This window comes from Agelaius tricolor, unplaced genomic scaffold (genome assembly GCF_023055355.1).
Source record: "Agelaius tricolor isolate 1412-34295 unplaced genomic scaffold, bAgeTri1.0.p SCAF_8, whole genome shotgun sequence".
NCBI classification, from domain to species: Eukaryota; Metazoa; Chordata; class Aves; order Passeriformes; family Icteridae; genus Agelaius; species Agelaius tricolor.
The window spans coordinates 22,305,522-22,324,904 of NW_027269268.1; the positions used below are offsets into that span (position 1 = coordinate 22,305,522).

The 19,383-nt window shown below is 35.3% G+C and overlaps 2 long non-coding RNA genes across 2 annotated transcripts in view; one reads left to right on the forward strand and one right to left on the reverse strand.

Annotated features, from left to right (window-relative positions):
- The window catches only part of LOC139592297 (uncharacterized), a 28,106-nt gene extending 25,105 nt beyond the window's left edge, over positions 1-3,001 (forward strand). Inside the window, exon 3 of the long non-coding RNA XR_011679955.1 lies at positions 1,689-3,001. This is a non-coding gene — a long non-coding RNA (uncharacterized lncRNA). The remainder of the gene's footprint in view (positions 1-1,688) is intronic.
- LOC139592296 (uncharacterized) overlaps positions 3,002-19,383 on the reverse strand; it is a 44,742-nt gene continuing 28,360 nt past the window's right edge. Inside the window, exons 2-3 of the long non-coding RNA XR_011679954.1 lie at positions 6,094-6,243; positions 3,002-5,006 (exon numbers count right to left, since the gene is read on the reverse strand). This is a non-coding gene — a long non-coding RNA (uncharacterized lncRNA). The remainder of the gene's footprint in view (positions 5,007-6,093; positions 6,244-19,383) is intronic.

Consider the following 19,383-nt stretch of genomic DNA (forward strand, 5'->3'; position numbering starts at 1 on the left):
TATTTAGGGACTTAAAAATTGAATGTGTGCAAATGCCATCTAGTATAATGTAAAACTTCAGCTTTCAGTAGGCATTCTCAAGTTCTGTGTGTTGTGGCTAAATACAATCCAGGCATTTATGAGTGCAGATGGTGTTTTTAACCAGCTGTACCACTGTGATGTAAAAGGAATTCCTTGTAACATAGAAGGGCACCTCATCAGCTGAGGGGAATGCAAGGAGAAGTGCTCTAAATGAGCCCGTAGAAACATCTGTTGCAGTCATAAATATATATGAGTCTGTTCAGCTGTATAGAATTAAAATTATGTTTCAATAACACTTATTTTAATAAGCCATAAAAGAGATTGCATTGCAAATTATAGATGCTGCCTGAATTTTAAAATCAAACTAATGCTTATTTTTGTGCTGCATTTTCATATCAAGATAACATTGTGTTTCCCTTAATAAAGTTAGAAATAAAGCATTTGGCAAAGAAAGTAACAGGCTTGCCCTGTATTTTTTGTGAAGAGTCATAGTCTGGGCTAGAAATTATTAATAGATTTGAAATATATTTGTATATTACTCTTCACTTAAGAAAAAAACATAAGACATTATCTCCTCTTTATCCAAGCATAAAGTCTATTTAACATTCCTGTCATCTTGGAACTAGCAAAAAAGGCTTTTTTAATGAAGCTTCTCATCATCTTCAATGGTTAATGGATTTAATTAGGTTATAAATTAGGTTAATTGTTTTGCAATATTTACAGTCTTAGAGAGCTCTTGTCAGTGCTGGTAAGGTCACAGTGAGTTTGTATACACTTGAGAGAAAAGAGAGAATGAGTCATACCTATATGCCAAGGATGGATTTGTTTTCTTAAGCTTTAATGGCAGAATTCCCAATCACCTAAATAGGGCAAAATTTCTCTTTTCATCTCTTATATCTCTTACCTGCAAAATAACTTTCTTAACATGTTTTCTAAGTTGTGCTTCTGTCAATCCCCAGTAATTTCTCTTTCTGGTTTTTGTTTTCCGGAATGATCTTGTGGTTTAACCCTGGCCAACAACTAAGGACCACACAGCCACTTCCATTTTTCCCCTCTCTCCACCACTGCCATGAGGGGAAGAGAATTGGAAAGGTAAAAGTAAGAAGACTCTTGGGTTGAGATGAAGACAGCTTGATAGGGAAAGCAAAAGCTGTGCACACTCAGAGCACAAGGAATTTGTTTCCTACTTCCCATGAGCAGGCAGGTGTTCAGCCATCTCCAGAAAAATGTGGCTCCAGTGTGTGTGCTGATTACCTGGGAAAACAGGTGCCATCATTTCCAATGTCCTCCTGCTCCTTCTTTCCTCAGCTTCACAGGCTGACCATGATGTCAGATGGTATGAAATATCCCTTTGGTCAGTTGAGGTCACCCCTGCCTCCTTGCTGGCGGGGCAGTGTGAGCAGTAGAAAAGGCTTTGGCTGGTTGTAAGCACTGCTCAGCAATAACTGGAGCACCCCTGTGTTTTGCCACAGTGTTTTCAGTACATATCCAAAGCACAGCCCCATACCAGCTACTGTGAAGAAAATTCACTCTATCCCAGCTAAAACCAGCACAAATGGCTAATTCCAGACTTTTCTCAAGTTGACTACTTGTATGCCCTCTGTAGAGTGATGAACTCAATTGATGATGATTTTTTTCCATTATTCTATTATCATTTTTTTCTACAGGTATAGCCTACTCTGATTTCCTGCTGCAAATCCTGTTCCTACTTACTGATCATCTTCAAGCAAATATGGAATACATGCCATAATCAATCTATCTCAGTACTCTAATCAACATCCATTTAAATGCATCACAGGTTTTATGTCTGTCTGGACTTGTCAATCTAACTGACATAATTTTGATTTATTAGAAAAGTCCTAAATACTGTTACACTGTCAATTAAAACTCCTGAAGTAGTCTGAAGAACATGCAAGTTGATATTTAGCACTTAAATTTTTAAAATAACCCATTTAACTATAAATAATGTCATTAATACTTGAAAATCAGATTACTTACTTACAATGCTTAGCAGTGTATTAAAGTTGTTATCTCAGAATATTTGAATAGTGATTTAAATGAAACATTGAAATGTATTAATCTTTTTACTCTTCATTTAGGAAGAATACAATAATGAAAAAATTAATGGTCTGAAATTTGTGTGCACTACTCAGAGAGAAGCTTGGATAAGGACTGAAGGACTATTTCTGTCAGGCCTTGTTATGCTTGACTTGTACCATCCTTGGGAACTGCTCTGTCAAATTGATGTTTATTTGATATATATTTAATTTCTCTCCAGTAAATTTGTCCAAACACATGCATCATGTGCACAAATGCCTGCTTGTATGCTAAGAACATGAGAAGAAAGGGACGCTGGGAGATGTCAATCCATGTTTTGGGTAGTTGTGGCTGTCTGTATGCTGATAGGCATATTCAGCTTGACTGCACCTTCTACTAACATTCGCTGGGTTCTGCCTCAAGGTGGAGCTGTTATATTTGCAATGGAGACCAAGACTTGAAGAGCATTTTCTTCCCCCAAATGCTGTTTCTGATTTGAATAGATGTATGAGTTATATAGGTAAAGAAAAACAGTGAGCGATTTTCCTCCCTTCAGCAAGAGCTGGAGTCATCAGTGTGTCACGCAGGTGGATGGGCCTGCAACTCTGACTTTGATTCAACCTGACACCACCTTTTGTAGCTCAGGAAGATGCATGCCTTTCACTTACAGTAGGATTATGACAATGTGTGCATTCCAGCTGTCAAAGGCAGTGCTGTTCTTCTCGTGGCTCTTTGTAATTGGGAATGTTTTCCCAGAAGACAGTATGTGTGTGTGTATTGTGCTCCAATTAAGACTATATGAGGCAGTTATGGCAGGCTGTCAAATCAATGGGACGCTGGGAATATTTTAGTCTCCATGCTATAGTCTAAATAACCTTTTAAGGACTCTGTTCCCTCTCTTCACTACCATGCAGTAAATAAATGCTGAATGTTTTGTACTTAATAGGCCTTGGAGTAATGTGTTCCACATGGCTTTATTGCTGGAATGAGACCTTCTTATCACGAAATACACAATAGTGACATGACATGAGGTCATTTCAGCATGAAGAGATGTAAATCTTATAGATGAATGAAGTCAGTTTATTGTGAAGTTTAGTTAAACAGGAATACTCTAATGTAAACCTTGGTGGCAAATTTAAGGAAAATGAGAGAAATCCATAAGCACTTAATCTAGTAATCTTTAACCTCTCAGTTTAATACTATAAATGTCTATCTCAGCTGGATTTGTGAAAGTGATCCTCATTTCCTACCTATTTATATTTCTTTGAGTGAGAGTATCTTTATTCTGGTCACTTAAAACTTTGACTGTACAATGCATTTCTGAATTGGGAGCAAGTCTGGAGGACTTTGATGGGCTGGGTACAAAGCAGCCATTGGTGAGGGGGTTCACACTTTGAAGCCAGTATTCTATACAGAGCTGGGTGACATCCTTTTTGTTAAGATGCTTACTCACCCAAAATGCAGCTTCTAATTTCTGGCAGTTTTGGTAAAGTGGATTCAATTAGGTTTGACTGGCACAAAAATGGAAAAAAAGAAGCATTCTTGAAAGGTGAAACATCTTAGTGTTCTAAAAACCAACCTTTTGATCGTTTGGGCCTAGACTAGGAACATGGACACTTGAAGATAATGCACAAAACTGAACATGAATTCCTTATTTATATTCAAATCTTGATTTCAATTAATGTTTTATTTGCATATTAATGATGAATGGTTTTGTCCATTTTGTCCAATCGCCTCCAAGTTTTTTATTTTTTTACCTGTTACTGAGTACTTCTTTTGTGCTTCTAATACATGTATTGATTCATACAGGAAGAGAATTCATTTCAGGTAAGTACCCTTCATCACTGTGACAGATTGGTAAAATTAAAAGCAACACTGATTCATATCTTAGTGATGTAAATGATAATTCTGCTTTAATTCTAAACCTAGTTCTTCTGTTAAAAAATACTGTGTTGAAAGTAGTTCCAGCTGGTTGAAATAATTAGGTATTTCCCTAAATAATACTGGGCCTGAAATATGAATAAGTAGGACTGAAAATTGTGATAGTTTGAGGAGCTTTTTGCCTTTTTTTCTTTTTTTTTTTTTTTTTTTTGATTGTTTGTTTGGGGAGCTCTTCCTCAGGAGGAGCTAAACCTTGTGGAATTAGTCTGTTTGCCTTGGTCTGTGTTGGTTGCCTTGCCTAGTGTTTTTCAGAGTATTTAGGGACATATTTAATACCCTTGATGAAAACAGATGTTGAAATTCTCTGCTAACAGGAGTCCAAGGTATTTGGCTGTGCAGTTACTCCTGCCAATTCACTTCTGTGTTTTCTATGTGTTTTAGGTGCCCCAGGCCCAGTTTTTGAGCAATTTTCGTTCCTGCCTCATATGCTATTTATGGTTCTTGGATGGTTCATGCTTGTTCTGAGGAAGATAATTCCTTATAGCAATATTTAAAGTTATTTGAAACTAATTGGAGGCTGTCTGAAACTCAGAGCACAGTTTTGTCAGTTTATTCTAAGTTGGTGAGAATTAACTTGGACTCATTTTCAGACTAAGAAGCAACTGAATTCAGCCTTGGCAGTTGTCAGGACTTTATTGCAGGATGATGATGATGATTTATTGTTGTTGTTGTAGTATGCATGCATGAGTGCTTCCTCTTTGTTTTATAGGTAAATTTCTTAACTTTAGAGCTTGGATCCACAAGAATTAAAATTAGTGTGGAATACACCTTCTATCCCTGTCCCATCTTTCTTCTCAGCTTATTTTGGGAGCTTTACTTTCTGTCTTTCTGCTCAGGTTTTCAGAAGTACTGCAGATAGCAGCATTTAAAAATCAAACTGTCAGTTTCAGACCCTGCTCTTGCTTATCTGTGCTGGTTCCAGCTGGCAGCTTCAGCTCAGCTCAGCTCAGCTTGGAGTGGTTGGTGTTGTCAGAAGCAACCTTTGCTATCCTCTCAGCTGAAGTGATCTGAAAAACATGGCAAAAGGAAGAAGATGAGCTGAATAAGCTTCTAGCCAGCTAATAAGGGTAAGTTCACAAACCCAGCAGGGCTTGAATGTCTGAAAAGCATACTAATAATGCTCACGTTTCCTGAGAAGGGCTTGCTGTGCTGTTTGGCCTTAGCAGAGCTATGTAGGTGGATAACTCATTTAACAAAGATACTGTTCCCCTTCTGTCAGACAAGGTATGCCATCAGGAAAGAATCTCTAAAATTTATGAACTGCAGACTCACTTGCATTTTTCAGCCTTTGCTGGTATTTTATATATACTGATAAAGTAATGAATAGGACATTCAAAACATACCCCCATTTTCTTTAAACTTTCTGGCACATTTTAGTTTGTTAAAACTAAAAGGAAATCTGAAAGAGAATAATTTAATAATGTTGAGAGACTGACTTGATTATGAAATTAAATTATAGATGACAGCCAAGTTGTCCTGTCCCTCTTCTCTTAATTCAGTGGTCTCAATCCTCATCCTCCTCTAAATAATTTTCAGAGAGAATGAACTTGGAATATTTCCTTGGGATTTCAGCAAGTTGTGACACTCTACAAATATCAACTATACTTATTTATGATGAATCTGTACTGGATATTATGATACTCTCAGAATGTACCTGAGTATCTGAAAGTGCTGTATTTTTTGCCCATGAGAGTGGGTACCCAGTTGATCAGACACATGCTGAACAGACACCACCTGTATAGAAGAATAGATCCTATACAGAGCACTACTGTGTGAATCGATTTTCACAGTAGTGAAAATGAATGCCTTTGGCATAGCAGCCTGAAAGAAGAAGAGTGTGTGGGGGGAAAAACCCATAAAAAAGCAAACATCTGAAGTGAATTTTCTAGGGAATGTGTTTTAATACATCTGTAATTTTTTAATTTGTGCATCACACATATAATGAATTTTGTTAAGTAATTCCAAAAAAAAAAAAAATATTAACCTCATAGGTTGTTTTTTCTGTCAGTCAGGCTGTTAGAGAATCTTCACACTATTTTGAAGTTCTGGAAATCTTGCTCTTATCAAAATAACATTTCTTGAGCATTGACTTACCCGATTCTGTTTGTGCTCTTCTGCTGTGTCCATCACCAAGTTATTTGTTTTCCTGATCTGTTCCTATGGGAACCATGTGGTTTTAATTACATGTTGTGATGTGGAATTATCTTTTTTGCTTTGGCAAGATTGCTTAATGTCATTCCATCTCTGTAATGAAAAAAAATGTATTTTTCAGTTGGCATAAAAATATTGTCAGATGATAAATTAGTGATGATACTTTCCCTAAATTCCATTAGACTGATATTTTGGGACTCCTTATTTCTTCTTTGGGGTTTATTGTTGTTGTTTTTAAAGTATTCTCATTGAAAGTCTTGCTTTAGTGTGCTGATGTGGTGGATGAAGGAAGTAAATGTAGTCATTGTGGAAGATGTAAGCAGAAGTAGAACTGCATTTACTTGCAGTGGAGGAGAGGAGTCAGATGAGGCAGTGTACCATGTAGGGTTTGAAGGGGTATTACAACAGCCTTTGTATTCAGAAGTTTTGGCTTTCTTAAAAAACCCCTGCATTTGCTCAGGATAGTATAGGCTCAAGTTGTAGAAACAGTACTGCTCACAGCTTTTTATGTATCTGAACTAATGTATTCAGCAGTAATAACTTTAAAGAAAATTTACTGCCTGGTACCCCATTTTTTATAGGAGCCATTTGTTTGACAGGTAGACCTATTGAGAAGCTGGCAAAAAGTCAGCAGGAGTGCTGGAGGTGATCCATGGTCAGAAGGAGGCCCAGAGGCAGTGGCTTTGTCTACTGACTCTTCTTTTGACTTCTCCTCTTTAATTTTGTGATTTAGTGACCTTTTATAGTTCAGCAGACAAGGGAACTGGCTGGCAAATACATCAGTGGGGCTTTGGAGACAATTGTATTTCAAGATGCACAAAATACAGTTGTGCAGTAGTGGTGTTGAAGGGAGTGTGAAAGTCAGAACTCTTTTGCCCAGGTGTTTCTTGTATGGATTTAGTCAGGTATGCTGCCATGGGTAGTGTCAAAGTGTTTTGTGAGTACAGTGCTTGAAAAAATAGTTATGACCAGCCTTATTCTGGAGTGTGCTGTCTGAGAAATAAATTAAAGCCTACAGAAACTGAAACCCTTAATGGAACTTGTCTGAGACTTCTAGTAATGAGGAATTTTCAAGGTTATTTCATAATATTTCATACTAAGGTGAAAGTTGATATAATTTCAGTATTATCTCTCTTCACATGGAGAGAAATCTGCTGAAGGTAATCTGCTCAGTAAATTCTGTAAATTATGCAATTTTTGAAATAAATTCCAGTCTCTTTTTTCTCTCCCTCTCTTGTTTGAAAGGTTTTATGGGACTTCAGCATAATCCTTGTATAATAAAAAGCAGGGAATCATATTTAGTTTCTAAAGTTTAACCCCTTGAATTAAGAAAGATGTCACAGCTTTGAGTTTGTGTTAAGAAATTGCTAAGTTTTTGTAATAACTAGAGCGGTTTACATTTTTCTGTCCCTCTTAACCACAGCTTCCAGAAAAAGTAACCTTACTTTTACAGTACAGTGAGGACAGTAAAGGGTGTGTGTGTAGGGTGAGGTAGAGTAGGGTTAGTGTTTTCTTTTTACATTAAGTGTTTTTCTAAGCTGACATAAACAGAAAATTATAACATTTTCTACATAGTATCAATGCATGGGTTGTTGTCTTCTTAGGGAGAATAGAATGATCCCTTGATTTCTACTTTATGCCAGAAAAACATCAACTACAGTTTTTTAGTTAGGTATTTGAGTACTTTTAAAACCTGCAGAATAAAAAAGGGTGATGTTATATCCAGGTTTTATCCAATAGCTTCATGATTTTATGTCAGTCTTTAGTGTTTTCATGAAAATATAGATTGGAAGTTAGCCTTTTCTTGCATGCTATTCACAAGAGGATGAAATGGTTAATCTAGTTTCTTAAGTATTTCTATTAATTAGTTGGAACTAATTACAAAATGTCATGGGTCATGACCTGAAATGACTTGTATATTTCTATATCTGCATTTTAGAAAAGAGAAATATTTCTGTTGAGATTTGACATACGTGTTCCGACAGAACAATCAGTAACAAGGATTTCTGTGCTATTGGTCATGCTTGATTTCTTAGCATTACTGATCTATAAGTATTAAGCCGTCTTTTATAAAGCATATACTTTATATGGAGATGGAAGTTATATATGAATGGAGTGGGATTGTTTTAGAATTACAGTGCCCTAGCCAGATGATCTAAGCCTGTAATGTTCATAAACACTGAACTGCAATGTTCATAAACGCACTCTGCAAATTCACTTTAACTGCTCTTTAATTGATAGGGACTTATTGAGTACTTTCAAATGTATTTGCAGGAATTAATTGTTTTCTTGTTTTGTATAATCTCAGACCTCGCTGACTTTAGTTATAATCAATGATGATCACAGTTTCTAAAATCAGATATATCATAAATATATTCCAGTACTTTTTGTTGACATTAACAGTAAAAAATTGTGAAATCTAACTTAACAGTTTTAGGACAACAGTTATAACATCATTATCCTTTTGATAATCTTACTGTAGAAATTGGTTTTGTTGATGCCTATGTTACAAGAGAAGGAATTTCTCTCTTGAGCCCTTCTGGTGCCACTCAATACAGAAAACCATGCCTCTGATGAGAATGTGTATTTTGAATCATATTTAAAAAGAGAATATTTAAAGGAAGTTAACTCCATTATTGCAAGCTCTTGTCACTTGTCTTTCATAGTAAGACCAATGGAGATTGTGTTGCATGGTAAAGAAAATTGGGCTGCTTTTATTCACTTTCTAATCTAATTAATTATAGTATTGCAACATGACCTTTGGTTAAATACTTGTATATTGATGGGAATAGCATTCTACCACCTTTTTCATTCTAGTGGACATTGAACATTTTTTTCTAGTGGAAGAAACTATCTTCCAACAGCTTGAATATCAGGTTTGCATACATTCTCTTCAAAAGCCAGAGTTAATGTCATCACAAAGTTCACCTGAAATAGTCTTCTAAGAGAGGCTTTCTTTGTGTGCTATTTAGTGATTTGCTTTCCTTTTCCTATTTGCATTTGGGTTTTGATTGGTTTGAAATCTTTTGAAGATTTTTCAGAACTTTGCACTTGTGTTGTAACAGCTTGTAAAGTTCAAGGTATTCTGTGTTTAATATTGTATTTAAATTTTATTTTCCTTCTTTTTCTTTTTTTCAATCAGCTTGAACTGTAGTGTTGTGCACACAGTAAAATATTTCAGGATCGCATCATTTCAGTGTGTTACTGTCTCACTTTGCCTAAAGCATTTGAACAGCTGTCTTTAGTAGTTTAATGATCTCATTGCTCAAGTATTTGCTGGATTTAATTCTGAATTTCCACTTAGAAGATAACCTTCCTTTAGAGTAATGCTTAAGACTTTGTATGCATTTTAATTGGATCAGTATTTTAAATCTATTCTAATTTTTCTCTAAGGAACATGCCAGCATAAGAAACAAGTTTGATGACTCACTGTAGGGCAACATTTACACAGTATTAACTGAACAAACTTCTGAATCTGTAAAGTGAATGATACAAATGATGAAACTTTTATCACAAATTTTACTAAAATGTATCAAGTAAAATGTTATTAAGTTGTTAATAGCTACTTTATTTACCTGTGAGTGGCCTTTTCATTTTCCCCAGAATTCAATTATTGCTTACTCTTAAATGAAGACTTTTACTATATTATAACTAGGTATACTGATTTTTTTTTTAATTTGGGTTTGAATTGTTTTATTGAGTGATTTGGGTGGGCTTTTTTTGTTTGGGTTTTTTTTCAGGGAGTGGGTTGTTGTGGTGTTTTGTTTTATTTTTATCAGGAGAAATCTAATTGCTTATTTTATATAAAAGTCACATTTTTTACTAATTACATTACTGTAATTCTCAGTACCAGGAATTATTTAGTTATGCGTGGATGCCTTTGTCATGGATACTCAGCATTGTCTTTTATGTGTGTGTAGAAGTAAGTCAAGAAGTTTTAAAGCTGTTGAGGTCAACTAATCTCCTTTCAGTTTTCATGTATATTTTTAATAGGATATGACTTTTGCTTTGTTCTCTAGATTTTTTGCTAATCTTTTTTTTCTCCAAAATATCCATACTCACAAATGTATGAATTTTTGGATATCAGTAGTGTCTCACAGCATACACCATTGCTGAAGTAAAATTGTGTTGAGTGGTTGTGGGTTTTCCTAGGTGTGGCTTTTGGTTTGAATTTTTTTTAGCTGAGTGTAGGCAAAAAAAAGAGAGTCAGTGCCTGAAACTGAAGTCCTAATAAGAATCACAAGGTAAATGCCTTTGTATCCACAGGCACAGGCAATGGGGTACACTCGGAACAAATTTATTTCCCAAAACACCAGGGAGTAAGTGATTGTTTCTGGAGATTGTTGCTCCTGTATTAGCAATAACTGGAAAAGATGATAGTATTAAGATAAAGCATCTAGCTACAAAGTAATATTAAGTATCCTGAAAACTGTGTTTTCAGGACCTCATATACTGTGAATTTGGTGCTAAACATTAGGAGTAGGAGATCTAGAATTTTATGTCTTGAGCTAAGAAACTGGTGTGTTCCACCCTACATTCTTAAAGGACAAGGAGTATCAGTAGGAGTATCAGTGGTTTGGAGTGTGATGCTGCCCTTTGGGTCTTGTCTGGAAACATTTTCTCTCTTAGTTTGTGCAACTGGACTTCATAATTAAAACTGTTAAGATCTTCCTCTAATGAGTTTGAAGAGGCTTAATGAAAACTTGGAGGTATTTTTATTAACATTTTCACCAAAATAAACAGTTCAGAGCTCTTGATGTAGCTCTGCTAGATGATAGTCTGAAGTAGTTTTGAATTTAAGGCTTGTACTTGTTGGCCATTATTGGAGATTGGTCACTGCCTCATTTTCCAGGGCATTCTGAGTTTCACTTTATATGCTAGGTAAAGGCAGAGCATGGATAGAAGATTTGTCCCTTCAGGAGTTGCAGGTAAGGTTTGACAAATGTCTGGACATAGAATGTACAGGGGGAATGTATGGATATATACATGTTGCGGGGGGGGGGGGGGGGGAAATCTAGTCCTTATATACATGTGGAAGACATTGAAATTCCAAGGTGTTTCACTGATGCTCTGGACTTGGCTGTGATTGTCTACTCATCTTGTTATAGCTGCAGGTCTTCAAGTGTGTATGTGGCAATGAAAAGGAGTAAAAGGAGGGAGGAGTCCCATTAAAATCAAATCAAAAATCTGGCCCATGAAATGTGAGTTGGACTCTGATTTAGTTAAGGATAACTAAGTGTAGTTCCCTGCAGTCATCCTTCAGTATCATTACATTTTTTCCATGAATTTGCTGGCTGGCACCTGCTCCTTTCTCATCCTAGGTGTCATCCAGCCTTGTGACACGGACAGCTGCCACATTGGCTCAAGCAGGGCTGTGGGTGGTCTAGTGTGGCTTCTAGCTAGGCCAGCGATCCAGTTCTGTAATTTATCACCTTTTGCAGGCAGTTCTAGTGAGGAGCTGAAGAAAGGCTGGAATTAAAAGGAAAAAAAAAAAAAAAAAGCTGTCCTCCTCAGTCCTCCTCATCCCTCTGGCAGCTCTTGTCAAACAGCTGAGGTGCACAGTGGGAAGCTGGGCTGCCCATCCTGCTCCCTGCTCTGAGGGAAGGAAGCCCAGAGATTCAGTACCCTTAGTTCAGCACTGATTCTGAAGAATTTACTGAATTTATAAACCTGAAGGAAACTCAGTTTGCTTATCTGTCTCTAGTAATTTGTTCACATCAATTTGGTGAACAACATAACTTGGTAACATATCAATGTGTTGCATAGAGGCCTGCTTTTATTCTGGGCTTTTTTGGGGGGGGGGGGGGTTGGTGTATTTTTAGCAGATCCTCACATATTTGCTGGTTTACCAGATTTTATTTGTCACACAAAATCTTGAAAATTTAACACAGAATTTGGCTTTACATCAGATGGGAGATCTCCTAGTTCTGTTTGGATTGAGATGTTTTTTTGAAGATCTCAGCCAGTCTCAGCTTTCTGTTAATACAATGGTCTTAAATGGGGGAAAAAATTCTAAGTCATTAGGTACCAGTGCCTTGTTGTTAATCATATCTTTTAAATTATACAGATATTCAAACTGAATACAGAAATCCTAACATGCTTCAAAATGCAGATAAAGGAACACTACTGAAATTACTTCTGAGCAACTTTTAGTTGTCTGCTACATGAGAACTAGTTCTTAATGGCATAGTGGAAAAAGAATTTCTACTTTTTTGGTGTATATGCCTGGTCCTCTTCATGTATGTCTTGAGAACTTGGCATATGTGAGCCTGGAAGCAGTACTTGACTTCTTTCAGAGAGGAATAAAGCTCAAGCTTTTTTGTTTGTTTTTTTTGTTTGTTTTAAATTAATTTTATTCCTGTAGTGTCTATGAGGCATTGAAAATACTTTTGGCTAGATTACTTGATTGCATGGCTATGGGTTAAAGATCTATCTCAACTGTCTCTTATTGCCAGAGGTAAAAATTGTGCTTGTTTTAGGAGAGCTGGTTATCACTTTGACTAGAAAAGTAACCTTAAAATACCTTGTTCTTTATAAACTAAATTATTTTTTCATTTTTGCATCTTTCTTGTCTTTGTGCATCTGCCATGTCTATAAAACCAACTGCTTACTATATGTGATTTTAATGTGTTGTTAAATTACAGTTTAATGTAACAATTTACTTTAATGAAGTAAATTTCAAGCAGTAAATAGAAAGCAGCTTCAAATGTATTCACAAATGGCTAGAGCATTATTGTACTAAAATGTTTGCAATAGAAATTTTGTCTCTTACATGAACTAAGTAGTTTTTTAAATTTGCTATTTCTCATTTGAAGTTTTTTAACTTAGGAGAAAATAGATATAGAATTTTGCTCTGGTGCCTCTTTCCTTTCATCCTCCCACCCTCACCAGTCAAAAAGAGACTTAGAAATACCACTAAATCTCTCACATGAATTAGTTCAAGTGCCTTGTGTCCCTCATGCTTGTTCCTAAAGATCCAGTTTTCAATTTAGATTGTTTCCCATGACATGCTGCAGAGATTCCATTAGTTCATTTATTTTTCAGTGCTATAGCATGAACAAAAAGGTTGAAGAATATTTTTTGTAAGGGACTGTGGGACTATTTCCCAACTATTTTATTTTGTTATCTGAAACATTTGGACATTAACATTTATTTTTAGTTATTATATTTTTCTCTAATGCATTGTTTTAGTATTTGAAAATTTGCAGTTTCTCATAGGGAAGAACAATACACCTTTTCAGCTGTATTTAATTCAGTAAGTAGTGTTGCAATGTTTCCATTTTGGTCTTGAATTTGTTATTATATTTCTTCCATTAGCACACAGTATTTAATCAGTCATCATTATAGAAAGTGTCTTCAAAGATAGTACATTTTCTCTTAGTCTTTTGGCTAAAACCACAACCACTGGCTGCTGCTTTTCATTCCTGTGTCACAAAACAACAAAATACAAGAAGCAATATTTCCACATACTAATTATAACAGTACGTAGCACAATAAAAGCTGCCTTGCAAATGCCTCTCTTTCCATGCAAATTAACTTATTAAAAGTTAAATAATGGAATTAGTTATATTGAATTTATTAATAGTTTGGCAGGCCATGGATTCTCAGCCCCTGAAGTTCACAGGCAGGCTTTGGGGCTGTAACAATTCCAGTGCTTTATAATTGCTGTATAGAAAGGAGATTTTCAAGCAGAAAAGGCTGAAAAAGCTCAGCTTCAAAGTTTTTGCTTCTCAAACTGCAGGGTTTCTTAAGGCAATACTGAATCAAATCTGACTATTGGGACATAATCCCCTCCAGTTTAAGAAAGTCCCTATTGACCTCAATTAGAGTAGAACCAGATTGCCACTGTGTACTACAAAGGCTTTTGCTCTCATGATTTTCAGAGTATCAGTATTAAAATTGGGTACTATCTTATTATGTGCAATGAGAGATTTTACTGGGGTTAGAGAGAGCTTGTCTTCCTGATTCTTGCCTTCAGGTCAGATCTAAATAATTTCTATTGGAAATCGTAGGGTTTGCTCCAAAATTCACGTTTTTGAGAGTGAATAGTGTTATGCAGTTTGGTGAAAATGTAAATTGGCAATAACCTTGTCAGGTTGGAAGCAGCTTGGACAAGAATAAAGTAATTTACATAGTTTTTTCAATTAAAGGAAAGTACTTGATATTTCATTGCCTTTCTGGGAGAGAGGGATTTATGGGGAAAAGGCAGAGATTAAAAAAAAAAAAATTAAAAGTCCCTAAACCGGGACACCATGCTCTTTAAATTACTTCTAGGTTATCAACACTTAAGGCTGGAGATGTTGATTCTGAATTTGGCTTCATGAAGCAAAAATAGTTTTTGTTCCTTCTCTCTATGATTCATGTCTTGGAAAACACGGCTGTCTTTGGAAGAACTCTTACCATTCTTGCCATTGTGCCAAAATCAGTTCTCTTAGAATAAGAAATGAAGAGAACCCTTGAATATTGCTGCTCATCCTTAAATTAGGAAAAAAAAATTGGCATAAGAAAAGAGAACTTTATAACTTAGAATAATAAATCCAAGTCCTAGATAAGTGACTGGAAGAGAATAGAGAGGAACAAAGTCTGTTTAGTTGAAATATAAACACATACTTACACTTTATTTCACTGATTCAAAATATATTACGCTTTTTAGCTTTCCCATAACATTTGTTCTACTGGAATGTCATAAACCATTTATTTTAACTTTTCTGGTGATCAGAAAAAAATAAGCAGATGGAGAAAAAGGTGCTTGTCAAAGCACATAATTATTTTGGTAGCTTGCACACCAGGGTTAGCTTTTCACTTTTCTGAGTTCTTCATTCATACAGTGGCTTTTAATTTTGATCTTTTACCATAAAAATATTTTAAAGTGAAGAGAACTGGAGAGGGGTGAGGGGATGTAGTACAGGGACTACATGTTTGTGTTAATTTGCAAATCAATTGCTAAATAAACATTTTATTTTAGGGTACTGCAAGGATACTTCTCAATCTGGAAGTTTTTCCAGTGATTTTTCTCTTGGAAACTACAGAATACCAAGAATTCCAGAACATGAAAATGTGCATCTGTACTATGATACTGGTAGCTGGAATAGCTGTCCCTAAAGTCAGTTAGGAATATTTAATCTTAGAATTTTTGAAGAACAAAAGCGACCACTCTTTATATTTGTGCAATGTAATCCTGATTAAAATTTTTATCTGAAACAAGTATCCTATTTAATAATAATTCAATACCACCGAGCGACATCATCAGCATATATTCTTAAACTAAAAACGAACATAAAGTAGAACATGTTTGAAGCATTGGGTTCAGATCTAAAAAAATCTTGCTACTGCAAAGGATGCATTTTTTCAAATGGCATTTTGAGTCTCCCAAAAGTGTGAAACAGACTAATGAGAAAATACAGATTTCATGAGAAGAATTTATGTTAGAAGGTTTTATTCCTAGTCCATGTTTTATTATTAATAAGATAATATCTCATAGGAGGAACTTTAAATAAGAGAGCATTAGCAGAGTGTTTTGGTTTTTTGTTTGGGTTTTTTCCCCTTTTCTTTCATATTTTGTTTGCTTAGAAGGAAGTACACCTCAATGTGGATAACTTAGTTTTCTTTTATACTCATATACTATCAGGTATGCTTCAAAGAAAAAAAAAAAACCTAAAGTGGCAAGTTCCTTTATTTCTTTATTGACTTTAAAACCAAGTTGCTAGCCTAATTTTTATTGTGAAATAGTTTTTGTGATGTATAAGAAAAAAAAGAAGCATTTTGCAGCCCAGGTAGTCTTACTGTCTTTTCCACAGCATGGCTACATTTAAAAAAAAAGAAAGGAAAAAACAATGCACTTTTCTGCTCAATGATACTGCATGGAGAATTATTTATAGAGGCCTTATTGACTTCTACGGAATCTTAACATCTGTACTGTTATATATACTTATGTATCGTCTAAATGTGAAGGTACCTAGTTTAGATGTGCACATCTAAACTGGGTACCTTCACTTTAACTACAGGCTTACTGATAGACCTAAATCAATCAGTATTTATGGAAGTAGTATTACAACAGTCCAATTACCTCTTCCCACTAATCCATTTAATAGCATTGGTATTTTATTGTGTTTAAACACATAGTTCATTCAGTTCTCTGTATTAACATAGGAGACGTGGCTGGTTGTTATTCACATGAATTCCATACACAACCAAGCCCAGCTTTCCAGCTGGGTTCTATTTTCTGAGTTTATCTATGTCACACAGGTAGTAAATCTGTTAATTTATACTGGAGCTACCAAAACTTTATTCTTCTGGAACATACACTTTCATGGACAGCTATCTGATCTTTTTCAATGTAATTTTGTTGGGAATGGTCTGGTTGGCTGGCCATGCTCCTGGTAATATACTTGATGTCAAGTGAGGCAGGGCTCTGGGCTGGGGATGCCAGTGAAGTCGATGACGTACCCTATTAGCTTAAGATGCATTAGTGTCTGTATGGCCTGGAATTCAGGGATGCTGCCTTTGCTTGATCGCAATTCTTGGTTTTGCTTCAGGGCTTCTCACTCTGCATCTCACACATACACCACCAGGGGGAAAGGGCAAAGGAAAGGACTGAGAGTATGTTAATGGCAGGGCTGAAGAACACACAGGTCCAAACACATACAAAAGTAGATGCAATGAGTTTGCCAATCCTTCTAGACTTGCTTATGTCTTTGTTCCACTTTTACAGATTGGAAGGGAAGGTATTAATACAGCAGATTGTATCTTAATGGTTTTTCCATGGAAAATTATTAAAACTATTGAGAGTGACTCCAAAGGATAGAAAAGATTATGATCTTAGTAATGAAGGTTCCTCCCCTAGAAGTTAATAAGAACTGTTATTTACAGGCATTTTTTAAATGTCTGTACAGCCATGTTCCCATTTAAACCTGTTGTAGTACTTGGATTCTCTAGTTTCCTTTACACATTAGTCAACACCAGAAAGATAATTTCATATATCTACTTGATTAAGAACATTGAACTGTCTTTGTTTGGAAGGGGTTATTGTTTGTTTTGGGGCTTTTTTGATATTTTGGTTTTGTTTGGGTGTTTTTTTTTGGTTTTTATTTGCATCTTGTTTTGGTTTTTGAGTGGGGTGTTGGTATTATGGTAGGTTTTGGGTATTTTATGGAAGAAAAATGGATAGTGGTGAGTTAGCCAGATTAATTTCATCTGCTTAACTTGTAGTTGAATTTTGTACTTTGACTTGAGTGATATCTGGGACTAACAAAAAAAAAAAAAAATGGGCCTCTACCCGAACACTGTGAAGCATCTATATTTGATCTATTTTGTTTTATATAAATTAAAGAGGAATGTAGTTCAAGTCTGGTTCAGGTCTCCAGATTCAGAGCCTCGTTTTACTTAGCTGCCCCTCAGTTTTCTCTTAAACTGGACTTCCACTACTTCCCTTAAAAAAAACATGGTCTCTTCTTAGTTATCAGGGGTTGAATCCATGTGAGGTAAGTGTTATGGCAAAGAGAACTGCCTGGCAATGACAGTGGGTTTGGAAATGCTCTGTTTACAACCGTGGTGAGAAGTTGAGTGAAATTTTTGAGAGAAAGCTGAAGGATATTAAGTTTATTAATTCATGTATATCTGCTCTATGCCCACACACACAGCTGCAACAGAAACTTCTGGTTAAAAGAATTTGATCTATGTGTGCATTTATATGGACAGACCATATTGAAATATTGCATTTGCTGTGAGATATGATCCTTCTGAGCATGGAAATATTTTATTTCCTAACTAGACATACTGTAGTCTCTGAAATTAAGTTATCTTTGTCTGATGTAAAAGACCACTTGTGAGTTAAATGGATTTATCATCATCATTGATCATCTTTTAAGATGCAGTCTAGATTTAGTTTCAATCTTTCTTTAGGCTAAATCTAAAGAAAAATGAAAACAGTTTTGTTCTGCACTGAATGTATATATATATATATATATATATATATATATATATAAGAATATATATGTATATATATATATATATAAGAAAAAGGGAAGAAACTACTATTGCTAACTGGTTTTTTTTTTCAGGTGATTTTTTTTCCTAGTGTCTTATATTATAAATACTTTCTTACCCTTCCTAGTTATCACAACAGTCTCTTTTATCTTATATTAATAAGGAACTTTTTTTGTCATAGCCCTAATAAATTTTTAAACCAAAGTATTATTTTCTTACTTCAGAAATTTTTTCCTATGTTTGCCTGAGGCACAGCAGCAGTGAAAGAAGAAGGAAACATAATGCTTGTTTTCCTTTAGACACCTTCCATATAGTACTAAATAGCTTCAAATGTGGGAAACAGCCTGTGAGTAATTCTGCTGATAAAAATCTAACCTTTGCACCTACATTTCTGAAAAACATTCCTTTTTGAAGCAACTTTTTTTTGCAAAAAGACAAAGAAAACCCTCCTGTAGAAAGAAAAAGTGTGTCACAAAATAAATATTAGTGCCTATGAACAAAAAAATACCAACAGGACACTCTAATATATATTTCCTTGTTTTTCTCATACCATTAACTGCCTAACCTTTTACTGGTCTGATTACAAGCCGCACCTTTTAAAAATTAAAATGTCCAGTCTTACCACTTCTATTTCATCAAGTGAGCCTGTTCGAATTCTATTAGAAGAAGAGGGTAATGATGCATAAACAGATTAAATTAGTATTGCAATAGCAGTGGGTTTTTTTCAGGTACAGGGCAACTACAAAATGAGGAAAATATTCTGTTTCTATTAGTAAATGCTGCCTAAGTCAGTGAGTGATTCAGAGAATAGTAGAAAACTTTAGGCATCCATTTTCAATATTTGACTACACAGAACTGCTGCAAGAGCTGCTGGAGACCCTAAGTTTCAGACCAAAATTGCACCCTTTCACAGCAGCTTTCAATTAAAATGAGACATGTTCACTTCCATTCCCACCACCAAATCCTCCCATCAGTACTCTGAGTGGAAGCCTGTTTCAAAGCCTGTTTTTTTGATGGCTAGAAATCTTCTTTTATTAGGCTTTTTTCCCCCTGGTGTTTTTCTCTATAATAACTTCTTGATAAAGAAATCTGTTACTTGTTGTATCCAGGATTAGTCCACAATCTGTTTCTGGAAATTCAGCCTCCTGTAATGATGTGATTCTTCACTTTTTGTAATAGCAATATATAGATCTTTAATATATCCAGAGTAACATATCTGTATGGAGGGAAATGGACCTCATTAAACTT